This window comes from Rhinoderma darwinii, chromosome 5 (genome assembly GCF_050947455.1).
Source record: "Rhinoderma darwinii isolate aRhiDar2 chromosome 5, aRhiDar2.hap1, whole genome shotgun sequence".
In the NCBI taxonomy this organism is placed as follows: domain Eukaryota; kingdom Metazoa; phylum Chordata; class Amphibia; order Anura; family Rhinodermatidae; genus Rhinoderma; species Rhinoderma darwinii.
Window position 1 is genome coordinate 204,896,857 of NC_134691.1, and position 17,089 is coordinate 204,913,945.

Consider the following 17,089-nt stretch of genomic DNA (forward strand, 5'->3'; position numbering starts at 1 on the left):
TTAACTACACAGAGATGGAATACGCCACATACAACCCCATAGAGAATGCGAACGGGAGCCGTTCCATTCTCTGAAGCGTACGCCGTTTGTGTGCCGCTCCCACACAGACCAAAACGAAGCTCGTTCGGAGAGCGAAGTCCGGCGCCATTTTCATGTGGACCGGAAGCCGCTGCCGGACAGTAAGATAACTACTTCCGGCCACGGCTTCCAGCCATATGTTCAAGGAAGCGAAGGCGCAAGGAATAGAGGCGGCGGCAGGAGAAGGTCATTTATGTTCGTGTATTTGGTGTGTGTATTATGTTCGTGTTATACCGTCTGCTGAGCCCTGTATCTAATCCTCCTACACTGTGCAGTCGATCAGAAAATGGCGGCACACAGTGTAGGAGGTTTGAAGATTCAAACTCGTCCTTCTCCTGGCACTAGCCAGAATATTGGAGGGGGGATTGTGTGAGGACACTAGAGAGAGTGTGTCTACCCCAAATTTGCAGCATAAAGCAATGAGGTTGCTTTACCACATTGACCATGCTGCAATTTTGGGAACTGCTCCCTGTAGTGGCCAGCACATGGAAATGTTATAAATTAGAATCTAATTTATAATATTTCCTGACTTGTGAAAAAAATAAAAAAATTAAATCACTTAAATATTAATTGTTTCACTAAAAGAAAAAAAAAATTCTAGCGACACATTCAATTTAAATGGTCCAACAATCTGGTTCAGTAGGCTACACAATCATGGGGAAGACTGCTGACTTGACAGTTGTCCAGAAGACAGTCATTGACACCCTCCACAAGGAGGGTAAGCCACAAAAGGACATTTACAGACACCAGACCCAACAATGCAGATGAGCTGAAAGCCGCTATTAAAGCAACCTGGGCTTCCATAACACCTCAGCAGTGCCACAGGCTGATCGCCTACATGCCACGCTGCAGTAATTCATGCAAAAGGAGCCCCGACCAAATATTGAGTGCATATAGTGGACATACTTTTCAGTAGGACTACATTTCTGTTTTCCAAAACGTTTTTGAAGTTGGGCTTATATAATTTTCTGAGACTAAAATTTGGGTTTTCCTTAACTGTTCGCTATAATCATCAACATTAAAAGAAAAAATGTTGGAAATAGATCACTCTGTGTGTAATGAATCTACAGTATATAATGAGTTTCACTTTTTGAATTGAATTACTGAAATAAATTTACATTTTGATTATATTCTAACTCATTGAGAAGGACCTGTACTTTGTTTAGTGGTAAAATGTTTTCGATGCATTCAGTGTGTATTTGTAAAAAAACACCTATGCAATATTTTACATTTTTTTCCGGTTTAAACTATATCTGCATCTTCAGGACGCAGAAACCGTTGAATCCAATGGTAGAGCAGGGACCTTACGGCTCCTTGCTCTGCCATTCACTTTGTATCGCTGGACCCGAAGCAGTTTAGTCGTCATGCCTCTCTGCGCCGAGCTCCACAGACCGGAGGAGCAGAGGGATCTCTTCAACTCGTCGTTGGAACCTGGTTAGGTGTGTATATTATTATTTTTATTAAGCACTAATGGGGTTGTGTAGGGGTAGCTATGTGGGCATTATACAGCGTGGGGGTAGCTATGGGGCATTATAAGGTGTGGGGATCATAATGGGGTCTATATACTGTGTGGGGGCTGTGTCAGGGAGTATATTATATACAATAGAATACAGCAAGCTCAGGGGATAAATATTCAATGGCATTGCATACAAATAGGGGCATGGCATGCTAAAGAGGTGTGGCCTATAAATAATCGTTCATTAATCGTAAACGAGGTTACATGTTAAATTAATCGTGATTTTGATTTAGGTCCTAATCGCCCAGCCCTAGTAGGTGTGATACCTTTATTGGCTAACCAGAAAAATATTGTATGCAAGCTTTCAGAGCACACAGGCTCCTTCAGGCAAGTTTAAAAGTGAATGACTTAGAAAAATACACCAAATTTAAGATGTTACACAAAGACAATTCGTAAATAAGGTGATACATCATTTTGATAAGCCAGGCCCTTAAAACCGAGGTTATAGGGGTTATGACTTAGGCTACATTCACACGAGCGTCGGCAATCTTGGACTTGAAAAACTAACGTTTTTCGTGTCCGAGGTGCACTTGTGATGGACCTGTTGTCACGGATCCACTATAGACTAGGGTCTTTGAAGGCATGCATGACACACAGTAAAATAGGACATGTCCTATTTTTTCACGGACGCTTCACACACTCCGTTGAAACAACAGTTGTGTGAACGGCTCAATTGAAATACATGAGTCCGTGTGACGGCCGTTGTTTTAACAGCTGTCATACGGAAGTTATACACCCTTGTCTGAATGAGCCCTTGTGGGTTGAGGGATCTTTAGGTCGGATGGTGGTGTAAAGTGTGTCCATGTAATGGCTAATAAATCCAGGCGTTCGATTGAGGCCTTGTGTCGATGACTGGAATGTTATCAGCTTGAATTCCCAAATTTTTCCTTTCCTGTCATTCCCTTCAGTATTAAGTCCTTTAACCCCTTAAGGACGCAGCCTTGTTTTGGCCTTAAGGCTCAGAGCCCATTTTTCAAATCTGACATATTTCACTTTATGTGGTAATAACGTCAGAATGCTTAAACCTATCCAAGCGATTCTGAGATTGTTTTCTCGTGACACATTGGGCTTTATGTTAGTGGTAAAATTTGGACGATATATTCAGTGTTTATTGGTGAAAAATTGCAAAATTTAGGGAAAATTTATAAAAAATAGCATTTTTCTGAATTTAAATTCATCTGCTTGTAAAACAGACGGTTATACCACCCAAAATAGTTACTAGTTCACATTTCCCATATGTCTACTTTAGATTGGCATAGTTTTTTGAACATTATTTTATTTTTCTTGGACGTTACAAGGCTTAGAACATAAACAGCAATTTCTCTTTTTTTTAAGAAAATTTCAAAAGCCTTTTTTTTAAGGTACCTGTTCAGTTCTGAAGTGGCTTTGAGGGGGCCTATGTATTAGAAACCCTGATAAAACACCCCATTTTAAAAACTAGACCCCTCAAAGTATTCAAAACAGCATTTAGAAAGTTTTTTAACCCTTCAGGCATTTCACAGGAATTAAAGCAAAGTGGAGGTGAAATTTGCACATTTCATTTTTCTTGCTGAATTTCAATTTTATTCAATTTTTTTTTGTGTAACACGGAAGGTTTTACCAGACAAACACTACTAAATATGTATTGTCCAGATTCTGCAGTTTTTAGAAATGTCCCACATGTGGCTCTAGTGCGCTCGTGGAATAAAACACAAGCCCCAGAAGCAAAGAAGCACCTAGTGCATTTTGAGGCCTCTTTTTTATTAGAATATATTTTAGGCAGCATGCCAGGTTTGAAGAGGTGTTGAGGTGCCAAAACAGTAGGAATCCCCCAATAGTGACCCCATTTTGGAAACTGCACCCCTCAAGGAATTAATTTATGGCTGTTATCATTTTGACCACACAGTTTTTTCACAGCACCTATTTTAATTGGGCTGTGAAATTAAAAAAATTCCATTTTTTCCAATAAGATGTAATTTATGATCAAAATTTCCTATTTTCACAGGGAACAAAATACCCCATTTGTGGTGATAAACTGCCGTTTGGGCCCATGGGAGGGCTCAGAAGGAAAGGAGTGCTATGTGTTTGTTGGAGTCCAGATTTTGCTGGATTGGTTTTCGGGTGCCATGTCGCATTTGCAGAGCCCCAGAGGTATCAAAGCAATGGAAACCCACCAGAAGTGACCCCATTTTGGAAATTACACCCCTCAAGGAATTCATTTATGGTTGTTGTGACCATTTTGACCCCACAGTTTTTTCACAGCACCTATTTGAATTGGTCTGTGAAATAAAAAAAATTTCATTTTTTCCAATAAGATGGCATTTTTGATCAAAATGTCTTATTTTCACAGGGAACAAAATACCCCATTTTGTTGCCCAATTTGTCCTTAGTGCGGCAATACCCCATTTGTGGTGATAAACTGCCATTTGGGCCCATGGGAGGGCTCAGAAGCAAAGGAGTGCTATGTGTTTGTTGAAGTCCAGATTTTGCTGGATTGGTTTTCGGGTGCCATGTCGCATTTGCAGAGCCCCAGAGGTATCCAAGCAATGGAAACCCACTAGAAGTGACCCCATTTTGGAAACTACACCCCTCAAGGAATTCATTTATGGGTGTTGTGACCATTTTGACCCCACAGTTTTTTCACAGAACTTATTTGAATTGGGCTGGGAATTAAAACAAAATTATTTTTTCCAATATTATGTAGTTTTGGCTGAAAATTTCTAATTTTCACAAGAAATAAAATACCCCATTCTGTTGCCCAATTTGTCCTGAGTGCGGCAGTACCCCATTTGTGGTGATAAACTGCCGTTTGGGCCCATGGGAGGGCTCAGAACGAAAGGACCACCATTTGGCCTACTGGGGATTTTTTGGTGCGAAGTCATGTATGCAGAAGCCCCTGAGGTACCAGTACAGTTGAAACCCCCAAGAAGTGACCCCGTTTTAAAAACTATACCCTTGAGGCATTCATCTAGAGGTGTAGTGAGCATTTTGACCGGAGACATACACCCCATAAACTGTAATGTGGGTTCTCACGGGTACGTCAATACCCTCAATGTGGCTGTTATCAGCTGCCTAGGCACGCAGCAGGGCTCAGAGTGGAAAGACGAGGGGGGATAAGCTGTGCGGAGTACATCAGGGTAAGTAAAACTGGGGTAGATTAAAAATCAAGGGATGTATGATACATTTTGAAGCACTCTTTCATACGGAGCCTTAGTTTTTCGGGACACGTGTCACATTGATATATTGTGTCCTTCCTTATCCCCCTCTTATAGCAGACTTTGTACCTCTTTTGACTTTTTCCTTTCTTGCCAGTTTGGGGAACTTCTCCTGGAAAGTGTTGCCCTGGTACGATGCGTGTGGCCTCGCTTCCAGAAGTACTGGGTGCCCCCCCTTCTTGGTCCCTAAAAATTAGTTTCTTGATAACCACCTCTTGAAATTCCAGGAAAGTTCCCCTCTGGCCTGTGCATCGATGTAGCATGTACGCATTGTACAATGCCATCTGTATGATGTGCCCGGCCAGCTTCTTATACCACACCGCATGGCGCTGTAAGGCTTCAGGACTTGATCTGACAAGTCCACCCCTCCCATGTACCTATTGTAGTCCTGGATGCAGTCTGGTTTGGGGGTCTCTGTACTGGTACCTCGTACAGGTACATGGGTACTGGTGTGACATCTCTCTTGTCCTTGACACACAATATGTTGCTGCTGGATTGTGCCCTGCTCTCACCCCTTCTGGGAGTTTGCCCTGCAGAGTCTTAGGTAGGCCTCTCAGATTTCTTCTAGCAGTGCCGCATGCCGCAGGACTTCTGGAAGCGAGGCACTTGAAGAGTGGGACGCTGGTATAAAAATTATCCAGGTAGAGGTGGTAACCCTGGTCCAGCAGTGGGTGCACCAAATCCCACACACTTTTTGCATTAACTCCCAGTATAAGGGGGGGGGGCATTCTGGGGGCTGGTGTCCTTCCCTTCATATATCCTAAATTTGTAGGTATACCCTGATGCTCTCTCGCACAGCTTATACATCTTTACGCCATACCTTGCCCTCTTACCCGGCAGGTACTGGCGGAATTGAACCCTCCCTTTAAAATGTGCCAATGACTCATCAATAGAAATACACTTCTCGGGGGTGTATGCTTGGGAAAACCGGGCACTGAAACGGTCTAATAGGGGTCTCCATTTATACAAACGGTCAAAACTGGGGTCATCTCGGGGTGGGCACGGCTCGTTATCAGTATAATGTAAGAAGCGAAGTATTGCCTCATTTATTTATTTTTTTAGGTTCCAGTTCAGTTCTGAAGTTGCTTTGAGGGGCCCATGTATTATAAACCCCTATGAAACACCCCATTTTAGAAACTAGACCCCTCAAAGTATTCACAACAGCATTTAGAAAGTTTATGAACCCTTTAGGTGTTTCACAGGAATTTAGAGCAAAGTAGAGGTGAAATGTACTTTTTTTTTTTTTTGTCAGAAAATCCTTTTTATACCACTTTTTTTTACAACACAAAAGGATTTATCAGAGAAACGCAACTTAATACGTATTGCCCAGATTCTGCGGTATTGAGAAATATCCCACATGTGGCCCTAGTGCGGTAATGGACTGAAGCACCGGTCTCAAAAGCAAAGGAGCACCTAGTGGATTTTGAGCCCTCCTTTTTATTAGGCACCATGTCCGGTTTGAAGAGGTCTTGTGGTGCCAAAACAGTGGAAACCCCCCAAAAGTGACTCCATTTTGGAAACTAAACACCTTGAGGAATTCATTGTAGTTTTCTTGGGGTGCATGCGACTTTTTGATCAGTTTTTATTCTATTTATAAGTGGCGCGGTGACTAAAAAACAGCAATTCTACTATTGTTTTTTTATTCAATTTTTTTTACAGCGTTCACCGTGCGCTATAAATGACATATTCACTTTATTATGCGTAGCGATACGATTACAGCGATACCAGATGTTTATAGTTTTTTTTTTATGTCTTATGGCGTTTGCACAATAAAATACGTTTTGTAAAAAATCATTTACTTTTTGTGTTACCTTATTCTAAGAGCCAGAACTTTTTTAATTTTCCATCAATAAAGCCGTGCGAGGACTTATTTTTTGCGTAACGAACTGTAGTTTCCATCAATAACATTTTTTGGTACATGCGACTTTTTGATCTCTTTTTATGCAATTTTTTGCAAGGTTAAGTGACCAAAGAATTGTGATTCTGCTACGGTTTATTATTATTTTCTTTTACGGCGTTCACCGCGCGGGATAAATAACGAAATAATTTTGTAGTTCAGGCCGTTACGGACGCGGCGATACCAATTATGTATAGTTTATTTGTTTGTTTATATATTTTTATTAATAATAAAGGACTGATAAGGGAAAAGGGGGGATTTTTACTTGTATTACTTTTAAATCTTTTATTTTCTTATTTTTACACATCTTTTTTTAACTTTTTTACTTTGTCCCACTAGGGGACTTGAGGGCAGGAGGCCCTGATCGCTATTCTAATACACTGCACTACATGCGTAGTGCAGTATATCAGAGCTGTCAGCTACTCAATGACAGCAAGCATAGTGGGTCCTGACTTCGTCAGGACCCACTAGGCTTCCGTCGATGGCATAGCCGGACGCCATTGTTTGGTGTCCGGTTGCCATAGTCACCATCGTTGGCCGCTATCGTGTAGCAGGCCGGCGATGGCAGCTTAACCCCCGTGACGTACTATTCCGTCATGGAGCGCGAACAGGGCGGTTTCCATGACGGAATAGTATGTCACTGAGCGTTAAGGGGTTAAATCTGCCGTACTGTGGTCTGGTCCAGAGAAATGTTTTCCCACGGGTGTATCCAGCTGCTGTTTTATTGTATGTCTGAAGAAACAAAATAAAACTACAACCCAGAATGAATCTACATTGTAGATTCCTTTACTGATTCACCTTGTACACAGTATCATGTACACCACATTGGAGGAAGTACATGAGAACGTGCCAATGGTTTTATAGTCCTGCTGCGTGTTTGGTATGTGGATGGTATTTGATGACAAGATCTTGGTCCAGGTCTTGCATTTTCTACTGTTGCAAGGAAAAGTGCCAGACTCTGATGGTGATGAGGGCACTTCCAGGATATTCTTTAGGTTTGCTGTTTATATTCAAGGAGAGGCATGTCCTGGAATATTTCCTTCAGTTGTCTTTGTGAAATATAGGTTGGAGAGTAGCAGCGTTTTTTCGCAAGATGTTAATTTGGGGGCCGTATGACCATTAGGGGCACCCTGCAATTGTCTACCTTCTCTTTGTACTCCAGAAGTTTACTCCTTGGAATTCTTGTGGCTCTGTAGATCTGATCTATAATTCGTGGATGGTATCCCTGTTGTAGGATTGTTAGAGGGATACCATCCACGGATTATAGATTATCAGATCTACAGAGCCACAAGAATTCCAAGGAGCAATCTTCTGACCAGTTCAGTTCTGAAGTGGCTTTGAGGGGCCTATATATTAGAAATACCCCATATATAACCATTTTAAATACTGCACCTCCTAAAGTATTCATGACCGCGTTTAGAACGTTTCATAACCCTCCTAAATGTTTTACAGGATTTAAAGCAAAGTGGAGGTAAACTACCAATTTAATATTATTTTCTTTTTATGGAAGAAATTTAATAAGTAAATTTAAGAAACACAACTCAATATTTATTGCCAAGATTCTGTAGTTTTTAGAAATATCCCAGATGTGGCCCTAGTGTGCTACTGGACTCAAACACAGGCCTCGGAAATGAAGGAGCATCTAGTGGCTTTTGAGTCCTCCTTTTTCATAGAATATATTTTAGGTACCAGAGGTCTTGTGGTGCCAAAAGTTAGCAGAAATAAATCCCTAAAAGACACCATTTTGGAAACTACACCCCCCCCCCCCCCAGGAATTAATCTAGAGGCCTAGTGAGCATTTTGACCCCACAGTTTTTGGGGGGTTTTTTGTTGATTTTATTGGAATTAGGCTGTGAAAATTAAAATGTAAGTTTTTTTCTTAAAGTTTTAGCTCAGATTTTTTGATTTATACAAGGAATAAAGGAGTAAAAGCCCCCAACATTTGTTAACAATTTCTCTAGAGTACAGCAATACCCCATATGTGAACCTAATACGGCTGTCTGGGCACATGGCAGGGCTCAAAAGGGAAGGAGCGTAATTTGGCTTTTGGATCAGAGATTTTGCTGGGTTGGTACTTGGGCTCCATGTCACATTTGCAAAGCCCCGAAGGTACCAGATTACAGTGGAAGTCCCCAAAAAAGGACCCGAATTTGGCAAACTACATCCCTAAAGGATGTAATAAGCATTTTTATTTTTTTTACCAGATATTAATGCACAGTAAAGATTTCAATTTTCACGAATATGCTTTTTTTTAGTGTGCAATATGTTATGCCCAGCTTGTGCCACTGTAGACAAATACCTCATAAACGGCTAAGTAAGTAGTCTCGAGTATGGCAATGGAATACATGTGGACATAAACGGCTGTCAACGCACACTGTAGGTCTACGAAGGCAGGGAGCACCATTTGCCTTTTGGAGAGCAGATTTTGCTTGGCACTAGATTTAAGGTTGAACTGGTATTTGATTTTATAATGTGGGGGCATATATAAGCTATGCTGAGTACATCAAAGCATAATAAGGTGGTGTATTAATGTGATAAATAAGTAATAATCTATAGATGCCTGGCCAGTGTCGCATTGATAAAAGGTGTCCCAATCTTCCCCTTTTGGGACGCACTCTGCACAATTTTTTTCACCATATTCTAAGAGCCATAACTTTTTTCTTTATTTCTGCCAAGAAAGCTGTGTAGGGGCTTGTTTTTTTACAAGATGAGCTGTAGTTTTAATGGTACCATTTTGGGGTACATGCAACATTTTAAACACTTTTTTTTTGTTTTCTATTTGTTGGGAGGCGAGTTGATGAAGAAAAAATAGTGATTCAGCCATCTTTTTTTTTTTTTTTTTTTTATGCGTTTACCATGCGGGATAAATAAAGTAATAGTCTTATAGTTTGGGTCATAACGTACGTGACAATACGAACTATGTATATATTTTTATTTTATTTAATGTTTCTATCTTTTTCCTGTAATAAAAGGCTTCTAATGGGGGGGGGGGGGGGATTGTTTTTTTGCTTTTTCCCTACACACTCACAATGTCCAATCAGTGCTGACAAAGTGTGAATGTGTAGGGACACACCCCTTTGACAAGGGGAATGGTAACACCCAATATTCCGTGTATTCAGAAATTTCTAGGTGTCATAATGGAGGAATGGTACAATGCAGAGTACTAAGAAAAGATGCTCTAGAATTAATTCATGGGGATTACAATTATTTATTAAAATATGCCATGTGGAGTAGTTACATGTCCTCTTTAAATCCAGAGGTTTATTAGGGAGTTTGAGCAGAATCTGCACTGTCTGTTTATGTATGTATGTATGTATGTATGTATGTATGTATGTATTGTATAAATATATGTCTCATTAAAGTATTCACTGGGGGGACACTGTACCACGGGGTATAGGCCACAGTCACTAGGAGGCTGACACTAGGTAAATTAAAAAAAATTGACCAGTGGGCCATACCCTTTTTTTCTTTTTTTTTCCTTTTCTTTTTTTCTTTTACTGGTGCAGGGTGAGAGTTCCTCGTGTGTTCCACTTGGTAACTTTCCTGCGGGCGCTGGGCGTAAGGAATTCCCACTACAGTGGATGGCTGCCATTTTGGCGGATGCTCTTCCCACCTCGGTGGATGCCCACCTCTCTAGTGGATGTTCCCTGCCTTGGTCACACAGTCCCCTATTACCACATCGGTGGTTGAGAATGCGGGACAGCCACACTACGTGTGTGCGTTTTCCAAAATGGTGAAAAGCTTTGTCTGAAGACGACCGACCGGTAAGTTCTCCCCCGCCATTGGGAGCTATATATTTTATAATTGGTCTTTATTATGAGGTGTTTTTTTAACACTTATGTGCTGGCAGACTAGCCCCGCAGAGCAAACTGCGGCATCCCGCCGGCAGCGACATTAACTTCGGCCCGGCTTAGTTGTCTGCTAGGCCGCAAGCTGGCCACACCCCCTCATGCTCCTGCCCACGTTCCTCCCCGCCACTATTCCATGCCGGTTTTGCATTCTGATTGGTCGCTAGGCGGGACCTCAGTCACATGCCCGCCCTGTCCAACCAGCGTGGCGTGGTTTTGGCTGGAGGGGAGGGATTTTTCTGTTCTCTTTAGACTCTTCACTCGATCACCGGTAGTGAACGCCATAGAACACTCAGCAGTTTAGAGAAGTCATACAGCGCTGGAAACGTTCCTGCTTCACGGTGGAAACAGCACCCAGGGTGTCTGGTAGGACAGCCATTTTCAATAGTGTTTTTTTGTAAAAGGCTCATAATATGTTTTCAAAGGGAACAGCTCCTCAGACTCAATATCACCCCCCCCCCCCCACTCCATTTTAATACACCATGCATGTTCGCGGTTCTGTACGAAGATTCATGCGGGCAGGCTGACCCAGTCTATGTTCAATGCCCTCCACCTAAACCACCACAGGACTCCCCAGCTCCCAGGGTTAGTGAGCATATTAGCCCCAATGGGCAGGCCATGGCGGATGCCTTGCAACGCCCTCCTCAGCAGTTAGCGTCCCAATTGCCTGACCTCGCTCAGGCACCACAGTCCATTCAGGCCCCCAGACACTCTTCCCTGGATTGCAATCATTCTAGTTTTCCAGTTCATCCCTCAAGTGGGCCAGGAAATCAAGGAGATATCATTCTTCCTCTGATTCCTCTTTGGACAAAAATGCTGCAGGCATCCTTCATTCTTTTCATTCAAGAGATATATATATCTGAACCATCTTCTTCAGAGAACGTCTCTCTCTCTCTCTCTGACTTTGAGGGGAGATTCACACGAACGTTGCGTTTTTGCGCGCGCAAACAACGCAGCGTTTTGCGAGCGCAAAAACCATTTGACAGCTGCGTGTGTCATGCGTGTCTGATGCGCGGCTGCGTGATTTTCGCGCAGCCGGCATCATAGAGATGAGGCTTGTCAACGCCCGTCACTGTCCAAGGTGCTGAAAGAGCTAAATCTTTCAGCACCCTCGACAGTGAATGCCGAACACAACAGCGAAAAACCTGTACAAAAAAAAGATAAAGTTCCTACTTACCGAGAACTTCCCGGCCGTTGCCTTGGTGACGCGTCCTTGGTGACGCGTCCTTGGTGACGCGCCTCTCTTGACATCGGGCCCCACCTCCCTGGATGACGCAGCAGTCCAAGTGACCGCTGCAGCCTGTGATTGGCTGCAGCCTGTGCTTGGCCTGTGATTGGCTGGAGCTGTCACTTGAACTGAAGTGTCATCCCGGGAGGTCGGACTGCAGGAAGGAGACAGGAGTAATCGGTAAGTTAGAACTTCGGTTTTTTTTTACAGGTTAATGTATTTTGGGATCGCAAGTCACTGTCCATGGTGCTGAAACAGTTTAACTCTTTCAGCACCATGGACAGTGACTATCTCCTGACGTCGCGTACCGATAATTTTTTTGCCGGGATCGGCCAAAACGAGTTTGCCCGAACCCGGTGAAGTTCGGTACGCTTGTCCGGCTTCGCTCATCGCAAAGACACTCCGTTTGGATGTTCGGAAACAGAAAAGCACGTGGTGCTTTTCGGTTTTCATTCATCCTTTTCACTGCTGTTGCGCGAATCACGCTCGTCCCATGGAAGTGCTTCCGTGTGGTGCGCGTGATTTTCACGCACCCATTGACTTCAATGGGTGCGTGATGCGTGAAATACGCAGAGTTTTTGAACCGGTCGCGTATAGTACGCAGCGAACAAACGCTGCGCAAGAATCACGCACTATTTGAACTGCCTCATTGACTTCTATAGTGCTGTGCGTGATGCGCAGAAAATACGCGGCCTGCACGCGCGCAAATCGCGCTCGTCTGAATCCCCCCTGAGTGTAATAGAAGCGAATCAATTTCTCCTGCCATAAAGGATCTCATTCAGTCAGTGAGAGATATTATTAAGGTTGCGTATGATCCTGCTGAATCCCCTCAAAAGAAGTTGTCATTGCATCGCCACAGGCTACCCCTTCTGGTCTTTCCAGACATAAGGGTTTTGACATTGTTTTCTAATGCATGGAAACACTCTGAGAGGTTTATGCACGAGTATGGACTAAGTTTTCTTTTTCTGATGAGTATATTGCCAAATGGTCAGTTCACCCCAAGGTTGATGCTCCCATGGCCCAGCTTTATGAAAATACTACTTTACCGGTTGCAGATAAGGCTTCCGCCTTAAAGGATCCAGTTGATGCAAAAGGGGAGTCTATGGCAAAATTTCAGAGTTTCAGCGTGACTGCAGCTTCAGTCAGACCCTCTTTTGCAGCAAATTGGGTTAGCTTAGCTAGTATTGTACTAGCTACGCAACTACAGGACACAATTTATTCTGGCAACTTAAGTGGATACTTCCCTGCTAGCCGCACAGCTTTTATAGATGTCTAAATATGTCTGTGACGTCTCCGTCCGATCTACCAAAAGGTTAGGCCAATCTGCCCAAAGGTTAGGCCTCTGCTAAGGCCATGGCTAATGCGATGGCTGTCCGCAGGGCAGTTGGACTAGGAACTGGGATACTGACCGTGCCTCTAGGAAGAAAGTTTTCACCCTTCTATTTGCCCAGGATCTTCTGACCTGGTCCAAATTATTTCTGTGATGACAGGAAGAAGGAGCAGTTTATTTCCACAACATAGTCAAAGACGATGCCCAGTTCCTTCAGTGAGAAGACCAAGATGGTTTAGTTCATTTCGGTACTCGGCCCCACGTCGGAGGCAGAACTCGCAATACTCCTGTCCCTTCCGATTGCAGAGACATTCCTTCCGGTCTAGAAACACCTGGCAGCCCCGCAACAGACCCGCTAGACCTGCTCCGGCACAGCGGGCTTCAACAGCCTGGAAATTTGCCCTCATCCGAGCTGTTCCCTCAGGTGGGGGGATGGCTGCTCTCCTTCCAGGAGACATTGCTCGAAAACATCGAAGACGCCTGGGTGCGGGAGGTTGTGTTGACAGGCTACAAGATAGTTTTCTTCTCGCCCTTCCGGCCGTTTTTTTTTTTCCTGTCGATGCCCCTCCAGGGCCCAACTTTTTTCTCAAGCTATTCAATGCCTCCTCCATCAAGGAGTAATTGTCCCAGTACTAACGCCAGAACTGTTAAAAGGGTTCTATTCAAACCCTTTCAAAGTAAAAAAAGGACGGACGGATATCTTCTACCTATTTTGGACCTAAAACGCCTCAATCAACGTGAAGATTTGAAGGTTTCTCGTCGAGTCTCTGAAATTGTAGGTCGACGAGTTCCAGTCCTCAATAGACATCAAGGATGCTTATCTTCATGTTCCTATTGCTCAAGTACATCAGCGTTTTTTGCGCTTTGCAGTAGGTTCTGAGCATTTCCAGTTTGTGGCCCACCCCTTCAGGCTTGCTACGGCTCCAAGAATCTTCACTAAGTTCATGGCAGCACTCATGGCTCTACTCAGATCCAGGGGCATAGCGGTTATGTCATACTTAGACGATCTTCTGGTGAAGGCACCTTCCAAACAGGACAACTTGCACAGTTTCAATATTACTCTGGATTGTCTTCACAGATTCTGATGGCTGATCAACAGCACCAAGTCATCTCTCACTCCTTTTTGGAGAATGGCGTTTCTAGGGATGGTCCTGGATACACAGGCAGCCAGGATATTCTTACCCAAGGATAAGATCACCACTCTGTCAGGGACTGACAGTACTCCGAAGTAATGTTCCTTGCTCCATCCGCTTCTGCGTGAAAGTCTTGGACGATAGTCTTAACCTTCGAGGCCATTTGCAATTTTACTCCCGATCTCTACGGTTGGCAATTCTATCTCGTTTGGACAAGTCTCCAGACTCCTTGGATCTGATGTTCCGTCTGCCCCCTTCAGTCAAGAAGGAGTTGCTGTGTTGGATGTCTTTGCCCAAGATCTCTCAGGGGAAACCCTTCACAACTCTCCACTGGCAAGTAATCACAACGGATGCGAGTTTGTCCGATTTGGGGGCCGTCTTCGGCTGCCTCACAGTCCAGCACACCTGGTTCGACCCGGAAGCTCAGCTCCAGATCAACATCTTGGAGCTGAGGGCAATCTTCTTGGCCTGGTCTAGAACGACGTCTCGTCTTCAGGGTATTCCAGTGCAAATACAGACCGACCACTCTACAGCAGTGGCATACCTCAAACATCAGGAAGGTACAAGAAGCAGGACTGTATGGAAGGAAGCCGCCAATATTCTTTCTGGGTGGAACAAAATACCAGCAGTGCACATCCCAGGAGTAAACTGGGAGGCTGATTACCTGAGCCGGGAACACCTGGATCCCGGAGAATGGTCTCGTCACCCAGAGATTTTTCACCGCATTTTCATCCGGTGGGGTTTCCCAGACGTGAATCTCTTCGCCTCTCACCTCAATCACAAGTACCCGGACTACATCACCAGAAACATGGATTAAAGGGCCATAGAAACCGATGCTCTGGTTCTCCCCTGGTCGTTCTTCAACCTCCTTTTACATTTTTCTTCCACTCCTGCCTCGAGTGCTGAAAAGGATCAAGGACGCAGGAATCTCAGACATTCTCGTGGCCCCAGACTTTCCTTGCAGAGCTTGATATGTGGATCTCATGCTCCTTTTAGAAGACGCCCAGTGGCCGCCAACTGTGGTACGACCTCTTTTTCCAAGGTCCAATGTTCCACTCTGCTTTACCTCGGCTGCGCTTGACAACTTGGCTCCTGAAACCGTGGTTTTGAAGTTCAGCGTAAGATTTCAGCGTAAGCCCTCCTACATCTCTATGTGATAAATAAGGCACGTATATTTGGTAGCCCCATGCACAGGAGAAGTGGCAGAATGTGAAAGGAGATGGATTTTGTCTGTGGTCCATACTGTGTGTGAAAAATGCTAGCATAAACTGAAACATTTGCTAAAAAAATTCTAATTTTATTTTGTTCTATCTTATTCAACAAACTTTCATTAGAAAACTGGGCTTTCTAACATTATGATACACCTCTTGAAGAAAACCTTGTGGGTTCTACTTGTGTGAATGAAGTAATTTATGGGGTGTTTCTAATGTTTCAGCAGCATTAGGCCCCAGAAAACAGTATGCGGCTATAAAATCAAGTGCAGAATTCCTGGACCGAAAAGGCCAAAAAGCCTCCTTTTATGCCAAGCCCTGGCACATTCCCGCACAGTGAACAAAGCACACATATTTGGTAATCCCCATGCACGGGAGAAGTGGAAGAATGTGAAAGGAGATTAATTTTGTCCGTGAGCTATACTGTGTGTGAAAAATGGTAGCATAAACTTGCGTATTTGCTAAATTCTTGCATTTTTTTTTTTCAATTTTGCCCTCTTTAGAGAAAAAAAAAATGATGTATACTGACAAATGCCATTAACACAAAGCCCTATCTGTCCTTTAAAAAGAGTGTAAAATTCAAAGATTAACTTTATTCACCTGCAGAGTTATAATCATCTAAAGAAGCGCATAGCAAAATTGTGAAAACTTTCTCTGGTCATTTAGCTGTAAAACAGCCTAGTCCTTAACCGGTTAAAAGGACATTATAAAAATGATGGCAACATAATGTAGACATGTGTCTAGTAACGTTTTGTATGGTATTACTGTCTTACAATCAGATACATTTAGAATTTTAAAAAATGCACATTTCTCCAAATTTTCTACAAATTTTGCTGTTTTTCCCAAATCAACAATGAATGTATAAACCTAATTTAAAGAGGCTCTGTCACCACATTATAAGTGCTCTATCGCCTACATAAGGAGATTGGCGCTATAATGTAGGTGACACCAGTGCTTTTTATTTAAAAAAAACGATCTATTTTCACCACTTATCGATTTTAGATTTATGCTAATGAGTTTCTTAATGCCTAGGGATCCTGCTAGATCCTTATGTGCTGTCTTATACTAACACATTAACAATACTGAAGTGTTTAGACAGTGAATAGACATTCCACGGGATGTCTATTCACAGTCTATGCACTTCGTTACTGTTTCTATGGTAGTTACAGCAGAGGAAGCGTGATCTCGTTGTAACCTGTCATTTACAGCGAGATCTCGCGAGATCACGCTTCCTCTGCTGTAACTACCACAGACAGAGTAACGAAGTGCAGGGATTGTGAATAGACATACCGTGGAATGTCTATTCACTGTCTAAACACTTCAGTATTGTTAATGTGTTAGTATAAGACACCACATAAGGATCTAGCAGGATCCCTATGCGCTGAGTAAATGAATGGAGAGGAGTGCATGATGCTGATTGGTCAGCGTCATACACTCCCCTTTACAACGCCCACTTGGTCTAAAGTAAAAATACGCTCACTTGGGCATTAAGCAACTCATTAGCATAAATCTAAAATCGCTAATAAAGTGGTGAAAACAGATTTTTTTTTAAATAAAAAGCACTGCTGTCGCCTGCATTTATAGCGCCGATCTCCTTATGTAGGAGATAGGGCACTTATAATGTGGTGACAGAGCCTCTTTAACATAAAACTCT

General features: G+C 43.2%; 1 protein-coding gene across 6 annotated transcripts in view; it reads left to right on the top strand.

Moving 5' to 3' along the window:
* The window catches only part of BRD9 (bromodomain containing 9), a 148,619-nt gene that overhangs the window by 85,525 nt on the left and 46,005 nt on the right, over positions 1–17,089 (top strand). The gene's annotated exons all lie outside the window — the stretch shown is intronic.